The sequence below is a fragment of the Schistocerca americana genome, chromosome 1 (genome assembly GCF_021461395.2).
Source record: "Schistocerca americana isolate TAMUIC-IGC-003095 chromosome 1, iqSchAmer2.1, whole genome shotgun sequence".
In the NCBI taxonomy this organism is placed as follows: Eukaryota; Metazoa; Arthropoda; class Insecta; order Orthoptera; family Acrididae; genus Schistocerca; species Schistocerca americana.
In genome coordinates this window covers 102,245,524-102,270,697 of record NC_060119.1, presented here as the reverse complement: position 1 = coordinate 102,270,697, position 25,174 = coordinate 102,245,524, and positions in this window count along the sequence as shown.

Sequence of the window (25,174 nt, the reverse complement as noted above, 5' to 3'; positions counted from 1 at the left end):
AGATGTTCATGAATAAGTACCACATATTATTCTTACATCATGTTTCTGAGCAATTAAGACTTTTGTTCTTAAAAATGACACAACTGAATGAAAATATGCAAAATATGTCAACTTACTTATTTGTCTCTCAACAAGATTTGGTATGATTCTAAGTACAAAGGTGGCTGAACTAAGTTGCTTTAGGAATTCCAAAATGTGCTTTTTCCAGTTTAAATTCTCATGAATATGGACACCTCGAAATTTTGAAGTTTCCACCCTAATTATTATTTTCTCAGCATGTGTTACACTTGTCGATAATTCAGTACCCCCGGATGTGCAGAACTGAATGTGAAATTGAAAGTGAGCTCTTTCACAGAAAACAAATCAATGAAAATTATGAACATTGTTTACCATTTCTTCTGTTTCATTATGTGTGCTTGGATTAATTAAAATACACGGATAAGAAAAAAAAATTCCCAGATTTTTTCCAGATTTCCCAGTTAAAAATACACATTTTCCAGGGTGAAAATGCACTATATCCCTGGCGAAATTACATTTTTTCCACATTAAGTGACAATATAAGTTCCCTTTATGCTGTAAAACTTATGTCCTTTGAATGGTGAAGGTTTCATACACCATACAGAATTTGCCGGCATTTTAGAAAACGATCGTAGCAATAACAAAAAAATGATTTCTGAAATACCTATGAGATGCAGCAACATTTACACTGTATATTTTCACTTTACAGAAATATAAACAGGAACTCCACCAAATATGGCGTGGTAACTTCTCAAGTACTGAAATCGAGATACCAATGTGCTTTTGTCCACTAATCATAGTTTATACCGCATGATCTTACCAGCCAAAGACAGCAGATATTCATTGATATAGTCAGCCAATAGCAGCATCATTCTTAACTAGTGCAAACACACAAACAGGAAAAGTTAAATTACTATACATACAGCATAGCTACAAGAAAAAGCTAAGCTATTACATATAATATTGGCTAACAAAACTATTTTGCTGTTTGTGGTTAGGCAGGATACTACGAATACAGCTTTAATTGCAGGCACTGAATATTTCTGTCAAGCATTATTATAAATTTCGTAGGTTACCTGGCTGAATACATGTTCCATAAAATATTTTGACTTTATGATAGAAAAGAAAATTACATATTGACTTTTTCAATAACTCACTGTGCACATTTTTTATAGGATTGTTATACTTTTTGCCATAGTTACTGCTTAATTTGTACTCTATGAAGGAACTATAATAAATATGGAAAGCTAATCTTGAAACTTAGTCTTTTGTAGCTTGTGTTACCCTTTAAGAGACATCAAACAAAATGTGGCAGTAAAATATTAAATAACAGTGTAAATGTCTGATCTTCAGTGTTTTTATAAGAAATTCATTGCAGATTCTCACACATCATATAATTGATCTTGCATAAAAGGAAATTACTTTGAACGTAAAATTTTTCACATTACCATTTGCAACATTCTCCCTCGACCTTTTACAAATGTAAGCAGTTGTGACATCACACTCATTGAAACAAGGCCCAAGAGACAGACACACTGAAAGCAATTTGTTGTTACTATGTATTGCACAGTCTTTGACACATTTGGCAGTTGGCAGAGTCTTGTGTAATTGTTGAGGAACACATTTAATTTGCAACTACAGTTTTATTTTAGTTTTATTCTCCTGTTTATATTTTATTGCTGCAATATTATTCTGCAACAGTGGGCTAAAGTAAAATTCTTTGTTAGAGTAACATGTTATTACCTGCTAAAATTATAAAAATTTAAATGAAAACTAATGTAATGAAATATTTCTGGAAGTCTAAAAATTTCCCAGGTCTTTCCTGACTATCCCAGGATGTATGAACCCTGCAATATTAGTGTCATCTGCAAAAGAAACTAATTCTGCATGCTATATATTAGACAGAAGATTGTTCATACATATGAGTAACACTAGTAGACCTGAGGCTTGGGAAACCCGATATGTGATTTTCCCCGGTCAGAATTATGTCCCCGGACTACATTGGTTGAGTCGGCACGTAAAGGGCATTAACAGTAGAGCAACTTTTCTGAACCCCAAACTGCTATTCACTGAGGACAGTGTTCCTAAGGTGGGATATCATTCTAAAATGCATAACCTTCTCAGTAATCAGTGGTTCAGTGTAGCTGTGATGAAGAAGAAAACACTACTATGATGTTGAGGTAAAGGAAGCAACAGGTGATAAAGCACTGTTGACGAATCAGTGCAATATTTGGCAGCATTATGCAGATAAAATGGCATCTAAAGTGATTCAAAGATGCCAAGCGGTGTGCTGATGGATGCCTTCGTGCTGCAGCATTATGGAGATAAAGTGGCATCTAAAGTGATTCAAAGATGCCAAGTGGTGTGCTGATGGATGCCTTTGGGCTGTCTTCCATGGTGACTGGTATCTGCATGGATGCCTTCATGCTGCCAAGAACACTGAAGTACTGCTGAGGGCGTAGTTGAAGTAGCAAACTCCTGGAAGAGGATATATGGCTGGGATGGTGCATGCATTATGAGCACAATACACAATATTTGCCATAGGTCTGTCAGGCTGTATCCCTTTTCAGTATGAACTGGAGAGGAGAGAACTATAGTTGATATAGTTGAGTTGCTGTAAGTTGATCCCTGACAGCTGCAGTGGCTAGGTGCAACAGCTTCACAGGCCTACCTTAACCAATAATGTAATGCAATTTTATAAACATCTCTGTGGCAACACTTAAGTAGACGGCTATTGTTTTCACCTGCAGCTGTTAGCACTTCACAGCTGGAAGCCTGCAACAGTGCTACGAGCTGCCATGGACCTCATTATGTGATCTTCACTGAAGGGTCTGTTCATATGGGGATTGATGTCATTCCAAAGCGGAAACTCAAATTTGGCTTCAGCAGAAACAAATTGCTCCAGTGTGAAGTGTCATGGTCTATTGAAAACTGGAGGACTAGGTTTGGTGCATGTGTGATGTACTGTGCGGTGTCATTCTTTTCTTGGTGCTCCACGTGAGAGCATGATGGCTGGAAAATGGTTGAGATGACCCTGGTAATGCAGCATGGAAGAGCTTCAGTACAATATTTGTTGCAACATGGCAGAACCCAACAGTTAAGTGACTGGAGTCCTTTTCAATGAGATGAAATGAGAGCCAGAAATGTTAGGGAGCAGCATAAAATGTTTAAGAAATCGGCACCAATGGCTGGTTTTGTGATTACTGCAATGGTGAGTTTCCATCTGAAGGTGCAGTGCAATCCTAGATGTAGTTGTAAAGGACAGACACCGTAGGTGGTGACAGACAGGTAATTGGTAGCCAGTAGCTAAAATGGTGCTGGTTGATCCCCTGTGAGCATTGTGTGTGGACAGTCACACATGTCGGACTCTATTTTTATATAAAAACAAGGGACAGACTTTCTATCCAAGAAGAACAAGCAATTTGACACAGTTTGATAACTGTAAATACTCACTCATGGGTGCTGCTGGCTTTTCGTTGGTCACGTGGTGGGTAACACTGGGAAGTTTGCTTGACAAAGGTGCAGTGATTCCAATACATAGTGGTTTGGTCTTTTGCACAGTAACATACATGAGTATGTTAGTGAGGATGTGGTGATGTGGAAACACTAGCTGGCTGTGCATGACCTGCAGACACCTGATCTGCGATAGCTTTGATCTGGGCCAAAAGCACATAGGAAGCACATCAGTCACATTCCGGCAAAAAAAAAAAAAAACACAATGGCTCATTAAGTAGAAGTAGATTTATTGACAAAATGGTTGGTACAAGAAACCAGTCAAAGAAACAATCACAATGCCACAAATTACTCATCATAGGAGCGATCACTTAGTGATAGTTCGAAAACATAACGAAGTAATTTTTTTTACGTGTGAAATTTCATCATTTTTTTCACTTACTAATGGCAGCATTTGTTGCTATAATAACACTTTTCTTCATAAGTAAGAGGGACGGTTCTATTAATTTTGCACAGCATACAAACCATACTTAAAGGTGTACGAAACTCTGGAATTTCCCAAATATATTAAAAACTGTGGTACAAATTGAGGTAATTAACTACAAAATTTGTGTTTTTTCTAAACATGAAGTTTAAAATACCACAGATATTCGATTTTTCATAAATTAAATAAATTCTAGAGTTTCATACACCTGGAAGTATGGTATGTACGCTGTGCAAAATTCATCGAACCATCTCTCTTATGAAGAAAAGTGTACCTATAGCAACAAATGCAGCCATTAGTAAGTGAAAAAATGATGAAATTTCACACGTAAAAAAAATTTATTTTGTTATGTTTTCGAACTTCAACTGCAATGAGTATCAATCCTGAATCCTTCCTGGTGATGCTGACAAAGTTTTATGAATTTATTTGTAAAAGTATAGACACTGGAAATTAAAATGTCCTGTGCTGCCTCTCCTGCTCCAAGTCGGCCTACTTCCATTAAACGTTTTCTGTTTGGTTTTATATACTTTGGGAAAAATTTCATCTGAACAGGGTGACATTAATCCACGCTGACTAGAGCAACAAATTATATTCTTGGGAATTAGCTTTTGGTCAGTGTAAAAGTTACTGACAACTGCATAAAACCGAAACTAAGTACTATACCTTCTTGATTTTTAGGATGCGTTGATTATTTTTGAATTTTTTTTTTCTTTTTACTGCATACCAGGTACAGTCCACAGTGCTCTTGGGCACAACAGATGGAAAATCCTTTTTTTCCTCATCTACAATCAGTAGTCCATGAAAATCTTGCATTTAGGTAAGACAGCTTCCAACAATATCATTTTAACAGCTTTTTATTCTTTAACTAACCTTTTAGCATCTAAATACATTATGTGATCAAAACTATCCAGACACCTGGTTGAAAATGACTTACAAGTTTGTGTCACACTCCATCGGTGATGCTGGAATTCAGTATGGTGCTGGCCCACCCTTAGCCTTGATGACAGCTTCCACTGTCACAGTCATATGTTCAATCAGGTGCTGGAATGTTTCATGAGGAATGGCTGCCCATTCTTCACGGAGTCCTGCACAGAGGAGAGGTATCGATGTCAGTCAGTGAGACCTGGCACAAAGTAGCATTCCAAAACATCCCAAAGGTATTCTATAGGATTCAGGTCAGTCCCTTATAGTGATGTTATTGTCATATAACCACTCCCCCTCATGCCATGCATTATGAGCAAGTGCTCAAACGTAGTGAAAGATGCAATCACCATCCCCAAATTGCTCTTCAACAGTGGGAGGCAAGAAGGTGCTTAAAACATCAATGTAGGTCTGTGCTGTGATAATGCCATGCAAAACAACAAGGGATGTAAGCTCCTTCATGAAAAATATGACCACACCATAAAACCAACACCTGTTGGCTGTTATTGTTACTGTTGGCACTCGACACTCTGGGAGATGAAGTTCATCAGGAATTTGCTATACCCACACCCCGTCATCAGACTGCCACACTGTGTAGTGTGATTTGTCACTCCAAACAACATTTTTCCACTGTTGAATCGTCCAGTGTTTATACTCCTTATACCAAGAGATGTCATTTGGCATTTACCGGTGTGATGTGTGGCTTATGAGCATCCACTCGGCCAAGAAATTCAAGTTTTCTCACATCCTGCCTAACTGTCATAGCACTTGCAATGGATCCTGATGCAGTTTGGATCCTACTTTCGTCGTCTTCAGTTGCCCCACCATTTTTGGAAACAATGCTTCATAGATAACAAAAGCTCTCCACCTGTTCAATCTCCTCTTCTTTCACAGGTAGTTCATTCTTGTTCTTACTGTTCATACTAAGTCAGGAGACAGATGTTGTTTGTAAAGTCCAGGTCCTCAAGGCAATCATATACAGTCCACTGTATAATTCTTTTCTCTCGGTTTACCTTCTTCATGACACCATCTAATGTCAGAAAAACAGCAGTGCCTTACTCCAAATTTAAAATGAATGGTTCTGAGTGATTTCCATCTTGTTTCACGTGGCAATTATATTCTATGTACATCATCTTCATGATACTGATGATCTTTGGAGGTACTCTGTAACTCTGCATTGTTTTCCTGATGGCTTCATGCTGCACCCTATTAAAGGCTTTTTCAAAGTCAGCAAAAGCCAGGTACAATGGAGACCAGTATTCTAAGGATTGCTCAGTAATGTTCCTCGAGGTGTTGATTTGGTCTGTGCATGATCTGCTTTCTACCAGTGATGGTAGAGCACTTGCCCACGAAAGTCCCGAGTTCGAGTCTCAGTCCGGCACACAGTTTTAATGTGCCAGAAAGTTTCATATAAGCACACACTCTGTTGCAGTGTGAAAATCTCATTCTATCAACCTCAAAGTCTTCTGCTCCTCTCACGGTCAGCTACACGTAGCTTGCTCTTGGGTAGCAAATTCGAAATATCTGTACATATATAACATGGATAATAAAATGAAATGTTGTTTTGATCATTGATCAACATAGATACTGAGAAATTTATGGACAGCTACTCCCTCTATGGTCTAATTTTGTACTTTAAGGCTTTTCTATTAGGTTTTCTACTTATATAGAAGTTCTTGTGATTAGTCTCCTTTATATTAAGAGTTACCAGTTGGGGACTGACTTAAGTGTTGTGTGAGCTTTCTCCTAACATTTCTAGTGTCCTATTTGTAATTATTATATTATTGTTGTCAGCAAGTAACACTGTTTCATCTTGTGTGACCTGTAGTGGCAAGCCAGTAATGTATGAGGTAGTTCAAAAAGTTCTTAGAGTGGAATAGAAGGATATGAATCACACAAGTGTAACTTTTTTATATTTCAGTGTAGGCTCCCTTTGTACTAATACATGTGGCCTAGTGATGTTCCAATACCTTGAGCTCAACTCAAAAATTAGATTCCTCTGTGCCTGCAAAACACTGTCAACTTTGACTGTCCGTTCTTCGCTTGAAGATAATCTCTATCCATCATAGAAAATACTGGGCTTGAGGAAGAGATGGATGTTTGATGGAGCCAAATAAGGTGAGGCTGGCAACAATTCATATATAAATTAATGTATTTTTGTCATGACATTGACACTTGTGTGTGTGCGCATACTGTCTTGTTGAATGATGACTTTCTTTCCTGCCAAACTTACCTGTCAAATACACAAACAATGAAAGCTTAAAAATCATGACAACTAGTGAGCAATGGAAAATGGCCACGTGCGAGAAATTCCATGTGTGAGAATTATATGTGTATAAAAATGGACACGTGTGAGAAATTCCATGTGTGAGAATTATATGTGTATAAAAATGGATACGTGTGAGAAATTCCATGTGTGAGAATTATGTGTGTATAAAAAGATGAATCCTATATGCTTTCTTTCAGGAGCAAAGAGCCTATGAGCTCTGGACGATAACTTGAGGCCACAAAGATGGTCGGTATGAACTCTGTAAAAAAAGGACTGTAATGAGTATAATGTATAATGTCCATTGTAAACTTTGTAGATTTACTGTCTTAGTTTTTAAATTTTTTGTGTATATTTACCTTAAGAACTGTCTTTGTCTATGAATGAGAGATCACCATATTTGTGTAATCCTAATAATCAAATGACAGGAATACTGTGTTTGATCAATGTAAATCTGTAAAGTACTCAATCCCATAATGTTAACGGTGACGTGTGAATCTTGGTAATCTCCTTGATTTCCAAGATTCCTATGGAAGGCAGTGTAACATTATGTGATTGCCTTATCATTTTAAATCATTCACTAATCGAGCAGTCGCTCGGCAACAGCTACAGTTACCAAATAATGTTGCGAGAATGTAAAAGGTGAATGACCTGTGACGTAACTTGTTTATTGTTGAAGCGCCGTCAGAAAAGCAGTGAGTTATTGACTTTGAAAACCGTGGCGCGAAAAACGGACAGAAGAAGAACACTTTTACAATTTTTTTTTTTTTTTTTTGTACGAGATATTCTCGGTGAACAGTTACTCATTCTTCTCTTGTCTCTTGTAACTTGTGTCGGACGCGCATGTCTTGCCCCCGTATTATTATCGTTAAAAATATATTGTTTTAGTGTAAAGTAAATGTGTAATACTAAAAGTGCCTAGCAGTAGATTTATTGTGCGACGTGTATGTGAAAACGTCAAAGGAATTGTTTTCATTACGAGAAGTGCCAGTCAAAACGGCATCCATGTTAAATCCTTCATTGCAGTGTAAGTTCGTCTATTAATTGCCATAAATTCAGAGTTAAATGGAACTGGTGTATGGACTATTTATTTAATATAGAATCTATGTCTCATTCCTTCACGAAGTTATTTAGTTTTCTTTATGTTTCTGCCAAATAGAGAGTTCACAGTCACGAATTCTTTTGTCGAGTTCGGACGGAAGTTGCATGCGGCGAAATATTTTCTCCGCGCCATATTCTACTGGTAAATGCATGATAAACTACGGTCCCTTAGGAAATTCATGTTGAGCTATCCAAAAATAATTATATTTTGAATAGGCATTTACTCTCCTCTGCAATGCAACTTCCGACTGATCAGACGATCAAACAAGAAACAGCCGCACACGGTCGGCGTTCGCAAATATCTTTCCACCGCTGATTATAGCTATATGTTACAGCACAAAAGTAGACATATTGTTATAATTAGTGACTACGAAAGTGGACATTTATAACTGTATGTTTATGTATATACATTACGTAAACATATCGTTATATGTGGGAAGAGAAATTGGGAGACATGCAGACCACAAACAGAAAACAGGACCCAGCATGCATGATGGTTAGCCACATAGAGTCAAGGATGGGGTATTCGAATTCCAGATGAATGTGGGACCAAGGAACGGCAGTGGAAGGCCATGTTAAGTAATGCTGAGGTGGGGCCCTCACCAACTCTGGCAGGTGGAGCAAGCAGTGACCAAATCTCTAATAGTAGAATCCATGCCAGTCACTATGTAAGAACAGTCCACCAGTGTCCTTTGTGGAGAAACCGGAGGATGCGGTTGCAGAGAGCCACCAAATAACGATCCAAGTGCAGTTGTTGTCACCCTGGAGCAGGACAATGCTGTCCCGAGAAGAGAGATCCTGTCGTTGATCACAGAACACCTGAAGATCTGGGTGTGCCACAGCCTTAGGGTTGGGTGGCCAGCTTTGCCAGATGTGCTGGAAGAGATGTGGAAGACTGGATTGTCTGCAGTGTGGAGTCAGACAAGGTTGACATCCAGGAGTAGCTGTGCAATGTCGGCAGCAACAGCGATCAAGGTGGCAGCAGACTTCTGGATCAGTATTGAACACTGGGTCCTCTCCTAGTGAAAGCCGGGAAAGGAGGTCAGCATTGGTATGGTGGAGGGTGGAGCACAAACAGAGAGGAACAGGGCACAGTGTTGGAGGCGGTGGGCTGTGTGGTGCTGAAACCCAGAGGAAGGGCAACAGGGGCTTGTGGTACATACTGAGGGTACATGGGCGCCCATAGACATAATCATTGGACTTTCTGAACCCAAAAATAATGGCCAGCGCTTATTTTTTTGATTTGGCCATAATTACACTGGGCAAAATAGTTTCAGAGACTAGTTTCAGAGACAAAGGCAATCGGCTGCACCACCTCATCGATCACTTGGAAAAGAACAGCTCCCACACCATAATTGGAGGTATCAGCAGTGAGTGTTCACAGCTATCATATGTCATAAGGCAGCACCTGTTTTATTATTATGTTCTGCTTATTAAGCAGAACATTCTGCCACACTCAGGGGACCAGAGGCACTGGATATTCATTCAGAGGAAGTGAAGAAGAAGCCCTGCAACAGCAGTTGCATGGAGAATGAAATGACTTAAGACAGATTCGAGTTGATTCTTGTGGCAAAGCACAGGAAGCTTCTGGATCACCTCAATGGACTGCATGACAGGGTAGATGCTGGAAGCACTTAGGATGTGGCCAAGATATTCCACTCATTGCACTAACAGGTCACACTTGTCCTTGTTACAATGGAGACCCACATGACCAGGCACTGCAAATAAAAGATTCAGATTGTGTAAGAAGTCTTAGACAAAGGCAGCAGTAACCAGGATATTGTCCAAGTAGTTGGCAGCCTGGGTAACATACAGCAACAGTTGTTCAAGATACTGCTGGAAAATTACTAATGCACTGATGATACTGTAGGGGAGCTGATTGTATTGAAAAAGACCAAATGGGATATTGATAACCAAAATGTCCTGGAGGCTGCCTCCAAAGGAATTTGCAGGTATGTGTCACAAAGATCAGTTTTTGCATAAATCTTGCTAGCACCCAGTTGAGACAAAATCTCCTTAGCTTAGGGGATAGGGTAAGAGTCCACTACTGACTAAGAGTGGACCATGACACTGAAAATGCTGCAGATGTGTTTCTGACCCGTATTCTGCCAATAAATTGTTTTCTTACCACTAATAATTGTTTAAGGACTTAAAAAACGCAGTTGGATTTGAGTTAACAGTCTGGAAAAAAAACCTGTTCACTACACTCAACTGTGTAAACCTGGTCAAATTCACTTACATTACTGTGAAAGCTTCTTTTATGCACTTAACAATAATGTTCTGCAGCTGTGTAGTGTACTAACTAAGAATGATTCTTTCATGTGATACAGCTCTATTTTGGAATAGGCCTACACATTCTAATATGCTTTCTGAATTACTATTGTTCTCTGAAGAGCATTTGTCATTTTATGGTAAGCCAGATGTTTTCCCCTTATATGCAATTTAGAAATACTGATGCACTTTTAGTAGCATGCCAGAGTTATGAACATAAAAAACTAACATTATAACTGTATTAAAACCAGTTTTTACATTAGCAGACTGTACTTTTTACCGCTATTTTCGTTTGATCCTGTCCTAAGCTTTTTCTCTCTGAACTACTTGTTTTCCTGCTATTAAAAATTGACATTCTGAAGTAACTGAAGGACACATTGTCATCCTTCCCTTCAAACAACGTTTAGAAAGCTCCATCCTCCCCTCTTCTTAAATTAATTGGATGATTATCTCAAATTATTCGGTATTTCCTTCTCCTTTTCATTAGCAGACGCAATAACAATACTTAGAATTTACTGTCTGTTCATTTCAAACAAAACTGTACGTTTAAAAACAATGAATAGTTTATGTAACACACTAAAGTTAAATAAATGGGTTTGATGGTGAAAGTACATTGCCTTTAATCTGCCGACTTGTGGGGTGGCGGCGGTGATTTTACCACCGTGTGTGTAAACACTGGACTTCTGACATTGGTGACGGTCAATTGACCTGGCAGATAATATCTGCTGTAGTGCAACCGGCCTTAAAGACCTGGTCAGAAAGAGCGTGGCCTGGCGGTCTGACCCGTGGCGTTGAACAGCAACGCCAACGGCCAGGCCGCATCGTTGTTGTATATAGGTGTTAGTCACACAGAGGGCGACTCTGGCTGGCTCGCCACACCGGCTGACGTCGAGTTTCAACACAGACAGATTTGCAGCAGCCCAGAGCGGCTGTTTGCATTTGCTGAGCAATTTCATGACTATATTCAAACTAAAATTTGATGAGACATTTCCTAAAATGTCACTGCCACCACCTCCCCAGTTAGCACAACCACTGGTCCTATAAAACTCTGGGCATCAAGTGTGTTAACCAGGTCAATTTGCCTAAACATTCTGCTACTCCCCTGTTTGGGAGTTGATCTTTGTTTAAATAATCCATAAGTCAGTTTTTCATAATATTTACTATTATTTTTGAAAATGAAGACAATTGGGTTGTAGATCTCTACATTTTCCTTATCACATTTTTTGTGGACGGGAAGCACTTTTGCTTTTTTTAGGTAATCAGGAAAGCAACCTGGTGGGAATGACTTATTTATGATACATTTTAGAGATGCTTTTATGCTGCTAATACAGTCTCTTAGTAGACACACACGAACATCATTTAGAAATGTGGACAATTTGTTCTTAAATTAATGCACGGTCTGAGTGATTTCCTCTCCCATTTCAGCAGCAGTAGTGTTATGTGAGGCTCATAGTTATTTGTTGCTGTATATTGTGTTTGGTAACTTTCCTTGCAGTTTGGTTGCTACATTACTAAAGTAACTGTCATAAAGGTATTCAGACCCTTAGGCTTATTTATTTAATCACCTTTATTTCTGATTTTTGTATTTGTCTGTTTTGGCTTTGTGCTACCAGTTTCTTGTTTTACTATATTTGTTATTGCTTTTCTCTTATTGTTGAACATCTGTATGGCTTCACTAATTTGAATTCTGTTTGCATCTTGCAGCAGTTTCTTATATGTCCTTTTGTATTTGGGGAAAAACTGTAAGAAAACCCTCTCATTACCTTTGCTAGAGCTGAGGTATTTGAATGTTCTAAGCATTCTGTTACTCTTGTTACCCAGTTTTCTCTGGCAGATTCTCCATAGTATGTGCTATTTTAGGAAATCTCTCCTGAAATTTTAGTTAGAATATAATAATAAATTTGCTGAATTTTTCATTTACATGTGTTCCTGAATATACTTCTGACCATTTCTGGCTGGTGCAGTACATCTTTTTGTATTTTGTCTAACATGCACACTTTTTCCTCCACGTATGTCTGCTGCCTTGGAGCAGACAAGGCGCCCATCATTTTATGCCTAAGCTCTGGGGTCAAAGAAAAGAATAAAAGAATTTACTCTCAATCATTAAACATCTTGTGAGGTACACAAAAAAGTAATTACTTCCTTTTTAATATGATGCAAAACAAATTATAATTATTCTAAATTGTCTGATTTGTGGACAATAGTAATCTTTCTCACAATAGCAATAGGCAAGGGTATAATATTATTGTATTTTCTCAAGAATAAAACTCAAGATGAGATCATTATTTCAACTACCTCTGATTTCTAATATCTTCACCCATGTTAACAGGTAAATGAATTTGCAGGTCAGAGGGATCATTGGAAAGTGGACCAGCAACAAGAACCTACACTTTTTATGAAGCCCTGTAGGAGAAAATTTTCATTTAACTCCCTAAAACACAGTATTGCAGCTGTAGCCAGTAGTCAATGACAGAGCTATGTGTTGCATTACATGTAAAACTCTGGTTTATGTAAGATTGGATTTTTTTCATATAAGGTAAGTAATATGCAGCCAACATTTTATCTACTACACAATGTAGGCTCATAATGTTTCTAATATTAGTAAATAATCAGATGAATCTAAAAATCAAAATTATCAACATCATAAATAATCATAAATAATAATAACAATGATTAAATCTTCATCTTTTAAAATGAATTATAAATGGGTTGTTTGTGTGGTTGCCTGAATATGGTTTGATGGCATCCATTACAAAATATACATGTTTAAATCCCACAGAGCGAAGTACAGTGACGTGCGATAGAAGAATGCTGTGTGAGGAGGCGAAGCACACATACGACCAAATAACATGTCTTACATTTCCTTGAGCACATATGTTTTATGCATCAGACTCTTCAGAAAGATATGCCCTACAAAATGAACATATTTTTGAAAATTCGAATTTTTTTTTTTTTTTTTTTTTTTTTTTTTTTTTTTTTTTTTTTTTTTTTTTTTTTTTTTTTTTTTTAATTTTTGACGTCCTATCTCAAACGCTCGAGGGAGTGGCGGGGTATTGCACCAGTTCAGAAATATCGTAGATCCGGGGATGATGCGCAGAGCAGTCTGAGTTACAGGGGGAAGTGGGTAGTTTCCACGTGACCCGTGTTTACATTTAGTGATTTTGCTGTTTCCTCTTTGTTTACTGCTCTCACGTCAAATGAAAACAAAACAGATTTCTGATTTCCATCTTTCTGACAGTCAAGCATTAATTGCATTGCAAGACAATGAAGTTATGTTCCGTTTGCTAAAGAAATTTGCTTTTGATTAATCTTTTCTGCTGAGGCAGACAATATATTTGAAATGAGGTGTTTGATTCCAGACACTGTTCGCTGCATTTCAAGTGTACGTTTTCAACTTATAGCTCATATGGCATTATGCCATAATAAAGAACCAAACATGAGCTAACACAGTACTGGTACTCCAAGAAAATTTTCATCCCGAAAGCCTACTTAACTGGGAATATGGACATAGGAATGTGCACTTTAAATGTGCACGTTTTAATGTGGGTCTCAAAATTCTGATGCACTTGGAGTATCCTCTGATGTCCTGTTTCTTTGATGACGTAATGTATGATCTTTTAATGTTTTACACGTACGAATATACGGGCTCCCTATGACATCGTAGCTGTGCAAGCTTGGTGACCCCTTCATCTGGTACTCTCTGGCAAACTGCGGGAACGAACCTATTTCTAACAGCTCATGGGAAAATATTCTGAATGGTGGTTTGAAAAGCGTTACCATCAAAGTACCATTCTGGCAGTTACAACGGAGCTATGTGCGATAATGTACAATGAATTTCTTAAATCACAGAGCCTCTGATTCTCATTTAAAAATCAACTCTTTGATGGCAAGCCATTTAGATGAATTTTGAGCCCAGATGATCAGACATTTATGTCGTTATTAAAAATTTTACGGGCACATTTGTGTGATATATCTTAAATTGTAATACGTGCATAAAAGACTAGCATTGTATTTGAAGGCTTAGCTTCTCTTGCAGCGTATTAATCTTACAGACCAATATTATATGTGAAAGCATTGCATTTCATATAGCAACACTATGTATATTAATTTAAACCATTAACTTTTTCTGTTTGTGTGTTCGTACTACTTAACAGTGATGTTGGTATTGGCTGACTACATCATGTGTCCTAAGCTCTGAATACCCACTGTCATCGGCTGGGGAGATCACGTGACATGAGCTATGACTAGCTTACAAAAGCGCATCGCAATCTCGATTTTAATGCTTTGGAAAGTAACATGCGGTGTTTGGTTGAATTCGAATTTATACTTTCGTAATACGAAAATATGCAGCGTACATGTTGCTGCACATCAAACATCTGGGAAATTCTACTCCCGTGTATAAAACCATAATCATTCAAAGGACTTATAAGTTATACAGTTTCAAGAGAAAATATACTGTCAGTTAACAGGGAAAAAGTATGTTTTCACCTGGGAGAAAGTGTATTTTTAACCGGGAAACCTGGGATTGTTTTTTCCTTGTCCACGTATACACCCTGTAATAGAAACATAAACAAAACTGAAACAAATGCTATTACACTGTTGTATTAGTTAGCTGTGAAGAACAAAATGTTTAGTAACTGTTTTTCATCTCGTTTATGTGTGTATCACCTGCTCAACATATCAGCTGTATTGTAGGTTGTTACCTTTACGCCTTCCATTATTTGTATTCCATCCAGGACATTACAGCATTGCAGTATCATAATCTTTTTCTGTTTGGGGTCATCTTCTTTCTGTGTTTAGAAGCATCTTCTTTCTTCATTTGACACAAAGATGTTTAAAATGGATGGTATGTAAAAAGTTTGTCTTTGAGACTGAGATCTTTGTACTGTGTTTACATTTTTTACTGTTATAAGATTCTTCTTTGCTGGTCTGCAGAATGTAGTAATGATGCTGTACCATATATCATAATAGTCCAAATACAAATACACTTTTTCCACAAAATCCAGCTATGAAAAATTAGGATGTAGCTTATCTTTGTGACCCTACAGATACTAGTAAGTTTTCACATCATACTAATTTCAGACTTCGTGCTGCAATCTCACTGCTCGCACCTTGCCAGCACGGTACTGATGAAGCAGGCCCACTGTGTTCTAGCAGTATGTGTAACTTGCACCATCGCTGTGTGCCACGGTGCTTTACTCACAATGATGCTCATCAGGTGAGGCTACAAGGCTAGTTAGAGTTTTCAGCTGTGGCCATTGGTGCCCCTTTCAAAACTCGAGCTGTGATTGGCTGCTTCAAGTTTACTCTATCAGTGCTGTTGCTTAGTGAACTCCGCATTGTTTGTGCACTTTCTCTCACACCATATATTTATATCTACGTTTCCATCTACATTCTTGCTCTGTAAACCACCATCAAGTATCTGAAACGACTGTCAAGTGCACGGCACCACATATTAAGGTTTATTGCTATACCATTCTGGTACATAGCATGGAAAAATTACCAATTAAATGCCTCCGTGCTAGCTATAATTAGTGTAATCTGGTCTTCTCAATCATTGCAACAGCGATGAATATGGGGCTTTAATGTATTCCTCAATTTGTCACCTAAGTCTGGCACTTGAAACTTTGTAAGTATTTGTTTTGCAAGATAGTTTGTGTCTGTCTTAAAACATCTGCCAGCTCAGATTTTAATGGCCTCCCATGGATTATACGAACGTGTGACCACTGGTGAAGCTCTTCTTCTGATGTGTTCAATATGTACTCATAGTTGTACTTGGTATGGATCCCACGCATTTAAGCTATATTGAAGAATGGGTCAAACAAGTGTGTAGACTAACTACATTGTGTGCTTATGAGAAAGTTTCAAGAGTGAGAGCTGCAAGTGACGATTTTAACTATAATTTTTTTCAGCTGTTATTGTTTTCTTTCCTGCAATAAAACATGAAGGTGAAAAGGTACAAGTCACAGATGTAGTTCATCAAGTAGGCGGGGATAAAGATTGACAAAATACTATGTTGTAGTGAGGAGGACTACGAAGTACTCTCCCATAGAAATTAAATTAATAGTTTTTGGTAGAGTCTTCATATTTTTAACTGTTTCAATTCAGTAATGTATAAAATGTAACCAGGCACAGTAATTGAAGCTCAATGTTAAGACTGTTTGTACCAAGTTTATTTACATACGTAATAGTTTATAAATGCATGGCAGACAACAGTGACACACACAAAGGCTAAAAAAACCATTAACATTGTACCACTAACATCCTTCCTCAGTGTTAATTGCTGGTGTTAAAAAAACAGGATTACAAGATTAAATAACTCCTAGCATTTTCATCAGAAAATCAGCTAATTAGTGTAATTAGCTATCAGCTAAATCTCGAAGGTCATGGAACATGCCAGTACATGAAATTAAAATGAAAAATAATACATATAAAAATAAAATGTTTATGAATCTGAAAAAAGTCAAGCCACAAGTTTAAGTAAATGCAATCAACAATACAACAAGAATCAGCTTAATTTTTCAAGGAACTCTTCAACAGAATAGAAGGAGTGACCCATGAGGAAACTCTTCAGTTTTTGTAAGTGTGTGGATTACTGCTAAGATATTTGAATTCTAATGGTAGCTTATTGAAAATGGATGCAGCAGTATACTGCACTCCTTTCTGCACAAGAGTTAAGGAAGCATGATCCAAATACAGGTTTGATTTCTGCCAGGTATTAACTGAGTGAAAGCTGCTTATTCTTGGAAATAAGCTAATATTTTTAACAAAAAATTACAACAAGGAATATATAAATATATATTGAGAGGCCAGTGTCAAAATACCCAGACTCGTGAACAGGGCCGACAAGAGGTTCATGAACTTAACACCACATATTGCCCGAACCACCCTTTCCTGAGCCAGAAATATCATTTTAGAATGTTAAGAGTTACCCCAAAATATAATACCATATGACATAAGCGAATGAAAATAAGCAAAGTAGGCTAATTTTCTTGTCAAACGACCATTCACTTCAGATACCATTCAAATAGTAAAAATGGCAGCATTAAGTCTTTGAACAAGATCCTGAATGTGGGATTTCCACGACAGTTTACTATCTATCTGAACACCTAGAAATTTGAACTGTTCAGTTTCACTAATCATATGCCCATTCTCTGAAATTAAAACGTCAGGTTTTGTTGAATTGTGTGTTACAAAGTGTAAAAACTGAGTCTTACTATGATTTAGAATTAATTTATTTTCTTACATCACAAATTGCACTATTTGAAACTGAGCCAATTTTGCACACAACATCATTTACTACCAAGCTAGTGTCCTCAGCAAACAGAAATATTTTAGGGTTACCCGTAATACTATAGGGCTTATCATTTATATAAATCAGGAACAGAAGTGGCCCCAACACTGATCCCTGGGTCACCCCCCCCCCCCCCCCCCCTTGACCATACCCAACTCAGACCTCACATCACAGACATTCTCAACATTGTGAATAATGACCTTTAGCTATCTGTTGCTAAAGTAAGAGGTGAACCAATTGTGAGCTACTCCCTGTATTCCATAATGGTCCGCCTTCTGCAGCAATATTTTGTGATCAACACAATCAAATGCCTTAGTTAAATCAAAAAATATGCCTAGCATTCAAAACCTTTTCTTTAACCCATCCAGTACCTCACAGGGAAAAAGGGAATATAACATCTTCAGTTCTTAAACGACTTCTAAAGCCAAACTGTACATTTGATACCAATCGTGTGATAGAAAATTATCAATTATCCTTACATACACAACCTTTTCAGTAACTTTAGCAAACACTGATGGCACAGAAATAGGTCTAAAATTATCTACATTATCCCCTTCTCCCTTTTTATAAAGCAGCTTCACTACTGAGTTCTTTAATCGTTCAGTGAACTGACCATTCCTAAAGGGAAAATTACAAATGTGGCTAAATGCAAGGCTAACATATGCAGCACAGTAGTTCAATATTCTGCTAGGCACTCCATCATATCCATATGGGTTCTTAGTCATCAGTGATTTGAGTACTGACTCAGTCTCCCCCTTATCTGTATCACAGATGTATTTCATACATCAGTCTCGGAAAGACATTTGTCAAGAGAGTGGTATGATTCACTGTAGAAACTAAATGTTTATTTAAATCACAAGTAATGCTCAGAAACTGATTGTTACATACTGTATATATTTGTATATGTATATGTTGTTGTTGTTGTGGTCTTCAGTCCTGAGACTGATTTGATGCAGCTCTCCATGCTACTCTATCCTGTGCAAGCTTCTTCATCTCCCAATACCTACTGCAGCCTACATCCTTCTGAATCTGCTTAGTGTATTCATCTCTTGGTCTCCCTCTACGATTTTTACCCTCCATGCTGCCCTCCAGTACTAAATTGGTGATCCCTTGATGCCTCAGAACGTGTCCTACCAACCGATCCCTTCTTCTAGTCAAGTTGTTCCACAAATTCCTCTTCTGCCCAATTCTATTCAATACCTCCTCATTAGTTATGTGATCTACCCATCTAATCTTCAGCATTCTTCTGTAGCACCACATTTCGAAAGCTTCTATTCTCTCCTAGTCTAAACTATTTATCGTCCATGTTTCACTTCCATACATGGCTACACTCCATACAAATACTTTCAGAAATGACTTCCTAACACTTAAATCAATACTCGATGTTAACAAATTTCTCTTCTTCAGAGACGCTTTTCTTGCCGTTGTCAGTCTACATTTTATATCCTCTCTACTTCGGCCATCATCAGTTATTTTGCTCCCCAAATAGGAAAACTCCTTTACTCCTTTAAGTGTCTCATTTCCTAATCTAATTCCCTCAGCATCACCCGACTTAATTCGACTACATTCCATTATCCTCGTTTTGCTTTTGTTGATGTTTATGTTATACCCTCCTTTCAAGACACTGTCCATTCTGTTCAACTGATCTTCCAAGTCCTTTGCTGTCTCTGACAGAATTACAATGTCATCGGCGAACCTCAAAGTTTTTATTTCTTCTCCATAGATTTTAATACCTACTCCGAACTTTTCTTTTGTTTCCTTTACTGCTTGCTCAATATACAGATTGAATAGCATCAGGGAGAGGCTACAACCCTGTCTCACTCTCTTACCAACCACTGCTTCCCTTTCATGTCCCTTGACTCTTATAACTGTCATCTGCTTTCTGTACAAATTGTAAATAGCCTTTCGCTCCCCGTGTTTTACCCCTGCCACATTCAGAATTTGAAAGAGGGTATTCCAGTCAACTTTGTCAAAAGCTTACTCTTAAGTCTACAAATGCTAGAAACGTAGGTTTGCCTTTGCTTAATCTTTCTTCTAAAATAAGTCATAGTATTTTGCAGCTGTTACTTATTAAACTGATAATTCGGTAATTTTCACATCTGTCAACACCTGCTTTCTTTGGGATTGGAATTATTATATTCTTCTTGAAGTCTGAGGGAATTTCGTGCTGTCTCATACATCTTGCTCACCAGATGGTAGAGTTTTGTCAGGACTGGCTCTCCCAAGGCGGTCAGTAAATGGAATGTTGTCTACTCCCGGAGCCTTGTTTCGACTTAGGTCTTTCAGTGCTCTGTCAAACTCTGCACACAGTATCATATCTCCCATTTCATCTTCATCTACCTCCTCTTCCATTTCCATAATATTGTCCTCAAGAACATCGCCCCTGTATAGACCCTCTATATACTCCTTCCACCTTTCTGCTTTCCCATCTTTGCTTAGAACTGGGTTTCCATCTGAGCTCTTGATATTCATGCAAGTGGTTCTCTTTTCTCCAAAGGTCTCTTTAATTTTCCTGTAGGCCCTAGTGTGATAAGCCTCTACATCCTTACATTTTTCCTCTAGCCATCCCTGCTTAGCCATTTTGCACTTCCTGTCGATCTCATTTTTGAGACGTTTATATTCCTTTTTGCCTGCTTCATTTACTGCATTTTTGTATTTTCTCCTTTCATCAATTAAATTCAGTATCTCTTCTGTTACTCAAGGATTTCTACTAGCCCTCGTCTTTTTACCTACTTGATCCTCTGTTGGCTTCACTATTTCATTCCACAAAGTTACCCATTCTTCTTCTACTGTATTTCTTTCCCCCATTCCTGTCTATTGTTCCCTCATGCTCTCCCTGAAACTCTGTACAACCTCTGGTTCTTTCAGTTTATCCAGGTCCCGTCTCCTTAAATTCCCACCTTTTTGCCGTTTCTTCAGTTTTAATCTACAGTTCATAACCAATAGATTGTGGTCAGAGTCCACATCTGCCCCTGAATATGTATATATATCTCATTTATCAGTAACAGAAATATTTTTACTATGAACCGACTTTATATCGTCGAACTTGTGCTGCTGACCAGACACTTCCATCACAACTGATCATATGGTTTTAATTTTATCCTGTGAATTAGCTATTCTATTTACATACCACATACTCTTTGCCTTCCTAATAACATTTTCAAGCATCTTACAGTACTGTTTTTAATGAACTACTGTAGCTTAATTGTGACTACTTCTAACATATTGATATAACTCCTGCTTTGTTCTACATGATATCCTTATCCATTAGTCAGCCACCTGGGCTGCCTTTCATCCCATTCAGAATGTTCTCATTGCACTATAAATATCCTGCCACTCTTGTTCCTTGACAAGGTTTAAAAAACTCTCTATTGCTGTTAGATTAACTTTCCTACATAGTTTGTAATTACATGTGACATTTGTTTGAGTACAAAAGCCTTTTAGTGTTAAAATTTGTGCATCATGGTCTGAAAGGCCATTCACCCTTTTGCTATCAGAATGCCCATCTAGTAATGAAGAATGAATCAAAATATTGTCTTTGGCTGTGCAACTGTTCTCTTGCACTCTAGTTGGAAAAAACACAATCTGCACCAGATCTACCAACATCCTTTCAATGCACCATCATATAAAAACTTATATTGAAGTCACCACACATAATTAATTTCTGGTTTGTCCTATAAAGTGAATCAACTGCTCTGCCACAACATGCAAATGTGCCATGATACATATATGGACTGAAATGGAATACAGATTTTTACGTACATGGCCACTCCCCCACCCTGCAAGGAACAAAAAGTGGCAGCTGTTGCATATGGGACCTCTTGTCATTCTAAGGATTTCAAATCCTTGTGGATATTTACTAGGATACCCGAGTAATCATTGAAGTAAAGGAATTTGTCCTCATCAAGATTTATGGAAATGTTATTCTTCGTGGAATTAGTGTGCGTAATATTAGGAACACAGTGTCAACTGGAATTTTTACGTATTGTTGTCTGTAGTAGATAAGTATTATTCTGTGATTTATGTAGAAAGAATGATTCCCATCTGCCAGTCTTAAGATCACCATTTCCTACATCTACATCTTCATAATTTATTTATTTATTTATTTACATCCTGAATCTTTGAGGTACACATACGATACCTTAGATGTTGGACAAAACGACACTACATTAATATACTGTTACATTGATTGTATACATTACATTTATAAATTGTTACATTGTTATATTGGTATATTGTTACATTACATTTTTATATTGTTATAACTGAAATTAACTTATTTTACAAGATATTGTGTTGCTGAGTAAAAACAGTTTTCCAAGAGATATGAAGTTACAGATTTTTTAAAGCTATGGATTTTGTTCATTGCCTTTAAGTTGCTTGGCAGCTTATTAAACAAGTGTGAGAACCTAAGTGATATACACCTTTCTTGCACAGTATGGTATAACAATGATGTCTGTGTATGTCACTATTTTCCCTTGTATGGCGTTCATGTACAGATTTATTTTGAATAAATATATTCCCATTTTTTAGCATGCTTTTTTTTAGGTACATGACAACTTCTAGAGTATAGATACATGGTAGGGGTAGAATCCCCAGTTCTTGAAAGAATGGTTTGCATGATTTTCGGCTGTTAGCATTTTTCATTATCCTCACAATCTTTTTATGTTTCCGGAATGTTGTTATGCTATGAGGAGAATTTCCCCAGAATATGATGCCATATCTCAATAGGGAGTGTATGCAAGTGTAATACACCGCTCTAACTGTTTCAGGACGTGTGTTGTTCCATATAATCCTAAACGCATAAGTCATTTTCAATAGTTTGGAATTTAATGATGGGATGTGGGAATTCCATTTAAGATTGTCTTGTAAGTAGGCGCCAAGAAATTTTGTTTCAGTGACACTGTTAATTCTTTGGTTTTCCATAGACATGTTTGGTTTTGCGGGGTTTTTATTTTGTTGTGTATGGAAGTGTAAGACGACGGTTTTTAGAGGCACAGTGTGACATTTTCATTTGTGACTTTAGCATTTAAACTTAGAGTCATTTCATTTTCCCCTTCAATTAATATGCTTGTGTCATCTGCAAATAGCATTTATTCAGAGTGTTGAATGTGTAAGGGGAAGTCGTTTATGAAAATTAAGAAGAGAAAGGGACCTAAAATTGAGCCTTGTGGTGCACTGTGGGTTAATGTGGAAGGTTTCAATTGATAATCTTGGAGTTCATTTTTGCCCATGTGTTTTACCTCTGTTATCTGAGAGCGATTCTCTAGGTAGAATTTCAGCCAATGGTTTGGCAGGCTTCTTACACCATACCACTCTAACTTTCTTAGGAGAATTTCATGGTCTATTAAATCAAATGCTTTTGTTAAATCCAGGAAAATCCGCGAAACATTTTTGTGGCTATCCACTGAATTTAAAATACGATTTATGAGGCTAAAAGTGGCTGTTTCAGTACTGCACTGAGGTCTGAAGCCATGTTGACATCCTGAGATCATATTTTTTTGTTAAAGAAATCAGTTAATTGTGGCAGAACTAGTTTTTCAATGATTTTTGAAAAACCTGAGAGGAGTGACACAGGCCTAAAGTTGACCATCTGCTGCCAATTGCCCTTTTTGTAAAGGGGTACAACTTTTGCAGTTTTTAACTGTTGTGGGAAAATACTACTTGATAGTGAAGAATTGCATATATCTAGCAGGGTGCGAGTATCTGTTCAGCTGATACTTTTATAATATAGTCTGGCACATTGTCAACTCAGGCTGTTTAGTGTGCAATTCACAGAGGGTTCATCAAATTACTTTCGAGCTATTTCTCTACTGTTACAGTCTCAAACAACACACACGTAACATGGACACCTTCCGTATGAGCTCTAATTTCTCTTATTCTATTTTGATGATCGTTTCTCCCTATGTAGACGGGCAGCAACAAAATATTTTCACACATTGAGGAGAAGGTTAATAATTGAAATTTCATGAAAAGATCATGCCTCAATTGAAAAGGCCTTTGTTTTAACGACTGTCACTCTAATTCTCATATAATCTCGCATGGCAGTGTCTCCTCTATTTTGTGATTATACAAAATGTTCTGCCCTTCTTTGAACTTTTTCCATGACCTCCGTCAGATCAATATGATGCATATCCCACACCGCATACCAGTACTTTCTAAGTGTTCTGCCAATAAATCAAAGACTTTGGGCTGTGCAGGATAGTCATGCGATCTGCAGCGCCTTGCCACAGTTCGCACGGCTACCCCCATCAGAGTTTCGAGTCCTCCCTCAGGCATGGGAGTGTGTTTTCCTTAGTGTAGGTTAGTTTAATTTAGATTAAGTAGTATGTAGGCCTAGGGACCAATGACCTTAGCAGTTTAGTCCCATAAGCACTTTCCACATATCGACCAGGACAAAAAAATTCTTTGGTTTGCTTTCCCCACAGCATTATTCATGTGATCAGTCCAGTTTAAGCTATTGGTAATAGTACTCCCTAAGTATTTAGTTGAATTGACAGTCTTTAGATTTGTGTGATTTATCATGCAACGAAAGTGTAGCAGATTCCTATTAGTACTCATGTGGGTGATTTCACATTTTGCACTGTTTAGAGTCAGATGGCTCTTTTAGCACCATGCAGATATCTTGTCTAAATAATTTTGCAATAAGTTTTGATCATCTGATGACTTTACAGGGTATTAAATGACAACATTATCTGCAAACAATGTAAGAGGTGTTTTCAGATCATCTCCAAAATCTTTTATGTAGATCAGAAACACCAGAGGTCATATAACATTTCCTCAGGGAACAACAGACATTACTTCTAGTTTACTTGATGTCTTTTCATCAATTACCATGAACTTGACCATTCTGACAGGAAACCATGAATCCAGTTACATAACTGATACGAATACTCAATAGGCACAAAATTTGATTAGAAGTTGTGTGTGAGTAATGGTGTCAAAAGCCTTATGGAAATCTAAAAACATAAAGCAAATTAATGAATGCAACAAGTGACTCTAAAATGGAGTACATTTGAATGATGATAATTATTGGTTTAGAAGGTGGTCTAGCCTGTGTTTAAAGCTGCACCAGGCTTGGTGCAGGTGGGATTTGTCAAAGAGGTTGGTGTGATGTGGTCTGCAGTCTTAAGTTTGATCTTTCTTCAGAGCCACACACTGAGTTTCTGAATATTGGTCTTGGGGTGTTGTTTAATATGTTTTCCATTGACTAAGATTTAGCTACTTGCTCCACACATCAGCTCGTTGAACAGAATTCCTGAGGATTCAGGGTGGTACTGTTCAATTAGTTTTTATGGAACTGTTATGAGAGAGGTTTATCTAAATATGTGGAGCAACAAAGAAAGAGAAAATGTTGCTGATTTTT